At 34.9% G+C, this 8,268-nt stretch overlaps 1 long non-coding RNA gene across 1 annotated transcript; it reads right to left on the bottom strand.

The window, feature by feature from the left end:
* Positions 1 to 1,789: 1,789 nt before the first annotated feature.
* Positions 1,790 to 7,416, bottom strand: LOC137632536 (uncharacterized). Its single transcript, XR_011042056.1, has 2 exons — positions 7,280 to 7,416; positions 1,790 to 2,090 (listed from the first exon to the last, which is right to left on the bottom strand). It is a non-coding gene; the product is annotated as an uncharacterized lncRNA (long non-coding RNA).
* Positions 7,417 to 8,268: the final 852 nt, after the last annotated feature.

The raw sequence follows: 8,268 nt of genomic DNA, 5'->3' as shown, positions 1-8,268 counted from the left end.
TTTGGTCTTTTACTAAACATGGATTAAATGACTCAAAACCAGCCGGAGGCTACAATAGTCTAGGTTTTATTTTCTTTACTTTCTGCAACTAATATTAAACAAGCTTTTATTACGTTAACGCAACTTAAATTCGGGAGAGGTCGTCTAAACCTACCTGCTGTGCCTTTTTTTTTTAAACCATGATGTTAACTGACTTTTTCTAAATAGTCCCAATTTAGCCTAGCATGTCGATTTAAAGAGACATTTTATCTCAAACTGAATCTTTGAACAGTAAAGATAATGGGACTTCAGAACTCATACGAGTATTAGATGTCAGAATTTGAAAAAAAAAATATGAATAACAAAGTTCATTACTGTCATTTCTTTCGAATACAAGTATTTTCCTCTTGACGGTAAAAAAGTACATAAACCCATAAGAGTAGATAACCATTAACGTAGTTTAGCTGCTCAGTTCAATTTCGCTTTCCTTTAATACCAAATATACAGGCCTACGTGAAATGCCATTTCCCCACATTTTAAATGTTCCTTATCTAGGATTAAATTGGGGCAGCGACTCTGCCCAAAGATCATCCCACTAGGGCAGGTTTTTTTTATTAGATATAGTAAAATAGAAAAGTGCAATATGTTACTTTTTTTTTTTTGCAGCAGCAGCAGAATAATTGAGGACTTTCATACAACTGGGCTTGTTACATTCATTTTGCCTTTTTACTTTATCCATCAGCTGTTCTTAAGTAAGGGTCCGTTATTTTTTTTATTATGAATATAATACTGGTCTTATTAAATAAAATTATAATGTATTGGAGAAATTACCTACTTGTTTGATTAGAATTGAATGAGGTCTACGGTTAAAAATATTCTGACTCGTCCTAATACCCAACAAAGTTAACACGGGAGCAAACTCACAACAATGGATATTCACTAACGAAGAGTTTTCTTAGCAACCTCGTCTTGCATAACATTTTCATGCTGTATATAAATTACTTTATTCCATTTTCATGCAATATATAAATTACTTTCTTACATTTTCATGCGGTATATAAAATTTCTTTAAATAAAAACCACTTTACTGCTTAACCAAAAGTAACCAGAGGTCTATCAATGTTATATAAAATTTAGTGGAATATTAAAAAAAAAAATAACCCAATATATATAACCGCTTTTTCAGTTTTATAAGACACTAAACTACTCTTTCATAAGCTATCCTAGACTTTAATAAGATAATAGGTCAAAATGACAAATCTTAACTAACCATGTCTTCAAATCACTTTTCTAAATCATTTACCCATCATAGAAACATCAATACAGACCTGGATTACTAATCCATTTAACTTTATAGCTCTATCCAGACATACATCACCCTCTGAAATAATGTACCAAAGAATAAGATTTTAAAGCACAAGACAACCGGGCAAAAACACTAAAAACTCAAGGCTCAAGAGTGAATTAAACTTCAGAACTTGACACCACAAAACATCGGGTATATTGTCACTGTCTGATAACAGTATCCAATGGCAATCCATAATTTCAGTTACAGTTTACAACCTACTCCATTTATGAATTTAATAATTTTGACTTTAGGAGCATTACAGAAAATTAGGAAACAAGACCCGTGAACCATTGTCAGCAATGCAAATTATTATTTCAAAGTAACCAAAGTAACTTTTGACAAAACCAGTCAGCACCTGTGCTATGAAAAGTTGTGCAGACCTCTGTGGTGTTTGCACTATGGCCTTGCAGCGCTGATCAAGTTTTATTTGGTTCCAAGAAAAACAGGTTAAACAAAACTTAGTTTGATGAACAATAAGTACTAGTTTATTGTTAAAACATACAATTATTACATTTCCACTTGAAACAAGACATCAGGAAAGAACTCCAATGGTATCAGTGCATCTTTACTATTCTAAATCTACACTGAAGATAACAGGTGTGCTTTCAGAACTGCCATCTTCAGAAGTCGGTCATTACGATTTGGTTTTCTTTTAACTATATTCCAAGCTCATGATTTCATCCTGTCAAGCATTGGGTAAAAACATCCTTAAAGACTCCAAAAGAACCAGTGTGATATCCTGCACCTCGACTTCGTCCTAGACCTGGAATTATAAAAGGGAACTTTAAAGTAGCTGGCTAAAACAGCTTCCCAAAAACATACGTACCTTCTTCGCCAACACCAATATTCCTATAAAGAATGAACTCCACAAATAAAATTCTTATTCTAAAGCAACCATTGAAGGTAAGTATTGTAGCTCAACATTCATCAATCAGCCTCTCCGTCTGTAAGATCCCACAAACCTAAAAATACCAAACACGAACAATAGCCCCAGTGGAAACACTGGAAACTAAGAGAAACAAATTGAACAAAATCCGTTTCCAACGAAAACCAAAAACCAGTAAGTTTATCTCTAGTTCAATTACTCATATGGCAATGCCGAGATTACACCTCAGTCTGACCTGTAGACAACCTTTAGCTACACATTTCATCCCACCCATACAACTACCTGTCAAATTAATATAGGCAATTCTGGATTTCCCCTATGGCACTGTCCAGAGTTCAAAATTCATAAGGTTCACTCCATAACGAAACAAACTAATACCAGTCAAGCTGGTTGAGAATCGACCATCTAGCAAAATATCAATTACTAATTTTGAACGGAGTCTCTTAAAAAGACCAAGAAATCCGTATGAAATTTTATCAATGACATACTCAACTGAACTAACAGCATTTCCTAAAGCCTACATGCCATAAAATGTCTAGTATCTTGAGGAGGTTTTGATTGCCTATCTTTTCGGTTTTGGAGAAGGAGTGGACTGGATTGGTCATAGGAAATTAACAGACCTAGAGTATGCTGATGATGCTGTCCTTGTTAGCAGAATACCACAGGATTTGCAATGCTTGCTTGCCAGAATTGAATATGTGGACTCATTTAAGAATGTAAGAACTAAGATCTGATATAGGATCTTTAGAATGAGTAATGAAAGATTGAAAAAAGCAAATTATACAATGGATAAGTAAAATTTGGAAATCAAATCGCCTGAAATTCCATGTAAAAACCATGCTATATATCAGTTTAGAGAGATTGGTGTTAGTATATGGACCCGAGTCATGGTATGAATGAAAATTTCCAATAGATCAGTAGATTTGAGAACAAAGCCCTCAGAAGGATATTGGGAGTTAAATGGCAGGATAGGATTAGAAATTAAACTAATTGATTACTCGTCATATATGGACGAGATCATAAGGGGTAAATGGAGATGGCTTGGGCCTGCTCTTCACAATCCCAAAGAGAATAGATCGCCAAACGTTCAGATGGGTTCCCCAAGGCACTAGACGATTTGGAAAACCCAGGTCTACATGGCTGAGGACTATGAAGCGCGAAGTAGATGATGAATGAAGTATCGAATTAACTCAAAATAGAGGACTGGCGAAATCTAATCGAGGCACTTCGTTAATAGGCGTAGGAGGAGATGGTGACATTTTCGGTTTACCAATTAAGAGTTTCCAATTACAAGTGAAAGCTAGTGCAATTTAGTATATTACTTAGGTTATATTTTGTTTTCGACCTCTATTTATACTTTTCTCCACAAAACACTTAATTCCTTAAGTTTCCTCTCTTTCGTCATAAATATCTGGCTTTTTAATTTCTTAAACTAATCTAAAAAAATAAAAACATCTCTCCCTCCCTTCAAATATTGGCTTCTTTACCCCAGAGTAAGCTTTAAAAGCTTTGAGGCAGTTTTCAAGCACAAAATTTGCCAAATATTCTTCTCTACAGCCGGTTTCAATCTTTTGTTCTGTTCAAGAAGAAAAATGTGTCGATTATCGAATTTAGGCCATTTGCTTCAGTTTGATAAATTAGAATTTAAATAGTCAACATAGCCCTACGCATTAGAGCGAAATGTTTTGGAGCTCCCTCAAATATGGGAAATTTCACCTAGCAGTTGCACTGTTCAGTTAAGATGTTGGACAGCAAGAGAGGGAATAGAGGTACAGTAGACTAAACTATATTCCTCTGCAAGAACCATTCAAATTTGAAAGCAAGCTTAAAGCAATATTCAATTTTGCCCAAAAGCTGATTTGATGCATTTTTTCTTAATCTTATAGAAATTATTTACCAGACCTGTAACCCCCTAAATGAATAGACAAACTAGTTTTTGAAATTTATACTAAAAGCCGAATGCTTTTTAACTTTGCAGAAGCAGAATTCATGGCTGTAACTAAAAATAAAACTAAAGGCTAATTCACAGGGGCCAGAAAAAAAATTATTCACAAAACTTATTTTACCAGCTTTAAGCTTCTTATCTAGAGTTTACTTGTAAGCTGGTGTGTAATTAAGTTATTGGAACAATAGTCTACTTATCTGCCGATTAAAATTCATACAAGTGTTAATTTGAAATTATAATTACAGAATGGTTTGAATAAACGTAGCCAAACATGCAGAGCGAGAGAGAGAGAGAGAGAGAGAGAGAGAGAGAGAGAGAGAGAGAGAGAGAGAGAGAGAGAGAGAGAGAGAGAGAAAATTAAAAACTACTCAAAATATGACTTTCCATCAACTAAACTTTAAAGCTAATACTTTAAATACACAAATGTTGACAAATTTGAATTTCTCTAGTATGAGTAAAGGTTTCATGGAGTCTGGATAAACACTTACACTCTAATTCACGTCTTTGTAAAAATTTATTGTGAATAGCAGGCTACGCTACACTGCTGGCTTTGGGTACATAAGTTTGAGCTAAGGGACCATCGTTGGGGACTAAGATGCCGTTCATCGCACCTGCTGATACTAGATAAAATATAAAGGAAGCGGTGACGAAGGTATAGCAAGTTTAAATTGGCGCAGATAGGGGTAGAAAGAACAGATGCTGCGAAGATCTAGTAGTGACTACCGTGATAAGTGAACCAAACAAACCCTTGTACATTCCTAAACTATCAACTATTATAATTAACATTAAATTTTCTCTAAACTAAAATAGCATAAACGCTCCATATATTTCATCAGTAACTTTTAAAGTCGAAAGCACAAACCAGTTAGCAGACGCGCAATTTATTTAGTATAATACATGCCTACTCAATCTAACCGTGGAGCGTATATATACTTTAATTTCAGCCTAATGCATGAAAAAAAATTATACCAATGTTTTAACAATTTTTATCCATGAATATTGGATACAAGCCTCCCGTACACGAATTTTCCTAGCCTTATCCCCTCCACAATAATTATGGGGATCCCAGCGGAAAGCCAGAATCTTGGTTTAGGAAACACCGGAAAAAAAGCGATTTGCAGCAATAATGCATAATTAACTTCGAGAAATACTTGGTTCATGCAGGTGGCGGGAAATTAAGTTACAATTCACATCTTGTCCCCAAGATGGGATTTGTTCTGCTGTGGCTAGCTTTGTTCAAATCTGCTGTGGCTAGCTTTGTTCAAACAATCTAACTGCTCCTGTTCTAGAAAGCGGTACATGGATGCGCTGTGAACGCCATCCACGTTGGTCACTTAAAATATAATTACCTATAGCTTATATCGCATTCCAAAAATTCTTTTTGCTCCATCGTGGTTCACTAAGCTCGCAAATACACATTGCTCCGCTATTCTAGCAAGCGGTACATGGGTGAGCAGCGCAAGCCAATCAAGTGGGTCATTCTGGGGATATTTGAACTCGTGAGCAACAATAGCTAATTTGAATACTGAACGGACTTCAAAGCTTACCAAAACAGAAGAAAATACATTTAAATTTAGAAAGCTTAAACTTCCATTTTGGAGAAATCTTAACTGGTCATGCTGGAACTGAAACGGAGGGGGAACTATGGCTTAAATCCGGAAACTTTCGCATAAATATTAAATCTTAGTTAAGGCCAGGTAACTTACATCCTGCAAAATACAGAACACTAGCCTAAAACAAATGCAAACATCGCACACTCAGTAAAACTCTCCAAAACTAAATAACGGACTTGATTTTTTTTTTAAATTTCCAAGCTTATGTGAATCATGTCTGATTTAATTGTCTTGTCCCTAGTTTGCTTCTAAGCCATTCAATAGCATTAATCGAGTTACATATGGTTAATTTAAGGTTACATGATGTTAATTGCTAACAAGGTCATCGCACAGCCATTGCTAAGGATCTGTAATTACCCGTGGTAGGTTTTCCAAAATACTACCTCGCAAATGAGAGCGATTCGAAATAACCGATAGGGTTTATAAACTGAAAATAGAGTAGAATAAAATTTGTTTTTAGATATATACATTATAAATAACAAACTATTCACTATTGCTCCATAAAACTAGTGAAAATATAAGATTGTAACAGACAAGGTGCCAGTTTTACCCAATAAAAACTTATGTTTTTAAAGAAAACTGAAACGGTATGAGACACTTATGGGTATTTGCTACGGTTTTAAAGCTATAGTATGCTTTAATCTAGGCCGGTCTTTTTTCGAGATTGCGATGAAGGTGATGTACCTACATTAGAAAGTTCTAAACTATTAATCGCACCCCCGTAAGCCCTCATTGGATACAATATTCACACTGCGCAAAGATTGCTAGATTAGAGCATACTACGGTCTTGAGGCATATACCCAAGACTACATAAATTGCGTTCTTTGTACCACGCCGGAAAAGTTTTCATTGAAACTTTAAAATATGGTATAAATTTAAACACATTAAACTAATGCATAAGAATTGGCACTTCATTAAATTATAATCAGCTTCAAACTGTTGGAACCTAGATTTATGTTTACTTTAGGCTCCAAAGCCTTCAAATATACGGCCCCGAGACAACATAATAAGCTTCCACGAAACATTCGAATGATTGAAGACATTAAGGATTTCAAGAGGAAACTGAAGACTTTCTTATTTCATGAGTCCTTTGACAGAGACGATTTAACAGTAAATGAACAATACGGGATATGAAACTTTAAATACTCTGAACAAATAAGGTAAAACGACAGTGGAGGTCCTGTAGAGAGTGGGGTTCCCCTGCTGTATGGGACCGGAATAGCAGCCATCAAAGTAAGTTACAATACTCCCCTTTATTTATAAACACTCAAGCTAACTGCGTTCCTTATAACACGGCGATAAATTTTTCATAGGGACGTGGAAAATATATTATAAATTCTAACACCTATTACAACAAATTTGAATACCTAACACTTGGCACTATTGCATTCGAATCCAGTAGTTACAATAATAAAATTAATCTATTTAAACTCAATTTCTTGAGATCACCCCTCTATAAAATCTAAGAACCTTAAACAAATATTTCACATACAGAAACACCCACCAACCTTATGACCTTTTGGAAGACGATGGTGACCACTCACTACCACTGAAACTTTTGAAATGACTTACCAAGACTTCCATTACTCCAGTCAACAACTAAAAGAAAACAAGGAGAAAGGAAACTTCTCACTTGGGATTTTAGAATTCTTGTTTTACCTGCCTAGTAAAGCTAGTGGCGCCATCTAACAAGGAGATTTCCGAACTATTTTTTTCCTTAAATTGAGGATTTTGTTGAAAATTCTACATATTTCACTTATTACGATGAATTACCTCTTCAAAAGCAATGTTGTCCATCTACAAATAATTGAACCTAAATTTGCATCTGATAGTTACAATACTGATCCAGATTATGTATTCTGATAGTGAAACAGCTGTTAGATATTTCTAGACTCTTATATACATGCATATTTGAAAACAGAAAGAGAGAGAGAGAGAGAGAGAGAGAGAGAGAGAGAGAGAGAGAGAGAGAGAGAGAGAGAGAGAGAGAGAGAGAGAGAGAGAGAGAGAGAGAGGAGAGAGAGAGAAATTTGTTTCGCAAATATTCTAGATTTCCTAGCGGTCAGTCTCTACCTTCAATCAAAATGTCAAAATACTGGAAAAAAAATTAAATTTATTCATCAGGTTTTATTCTCATGACAGATTCTAGTCCTCATAAATTGTCATGTCAAAGGAAAAAACACAATTCTTTCATGTATTAAGTATAATTACCTACATTAATTCTGATACGAGGGTAAAAATTGCAAGGGGGATATAAGAAATATTAGTAATCTTCTTTAAAATTGTTACTTCCCTACCCAAATATATTTCACTACCTACTCATTAACGCTCTCTCTCTCTCTCTCTCTCTCTCTCTCTCTCTCTCTCTCTCTCTCTCAATCTATATTTTGATTGTTTACCATCAATGTCACCAATATCTATATATTTCGATGTCTAATAAACTCTATTCATGATGGATCCCAAATGACAAATTTTCTTTCAAATTGCGTGAACTGTA

This window comes from Palaemon carinicauda, chromosome 41 (assembly GCF_036898095.1).
Source record: "Palaemon carinicauda isolate YSFRI2023 chromosome 41, ASM3689809v2, whole genome shotgun sequence".
Classification (NCBI taxonomy): Eukaryota; Metazoa; Arthropoda; class Malacostraca; order Decapoda; family Palaemonidae; genus Palaemon; species Palaemon carinicauda.
Note: the sequence above shows the minus strand (reverse complement) of the source record. Positions and strands in the feature narration are given on the sequence as shown.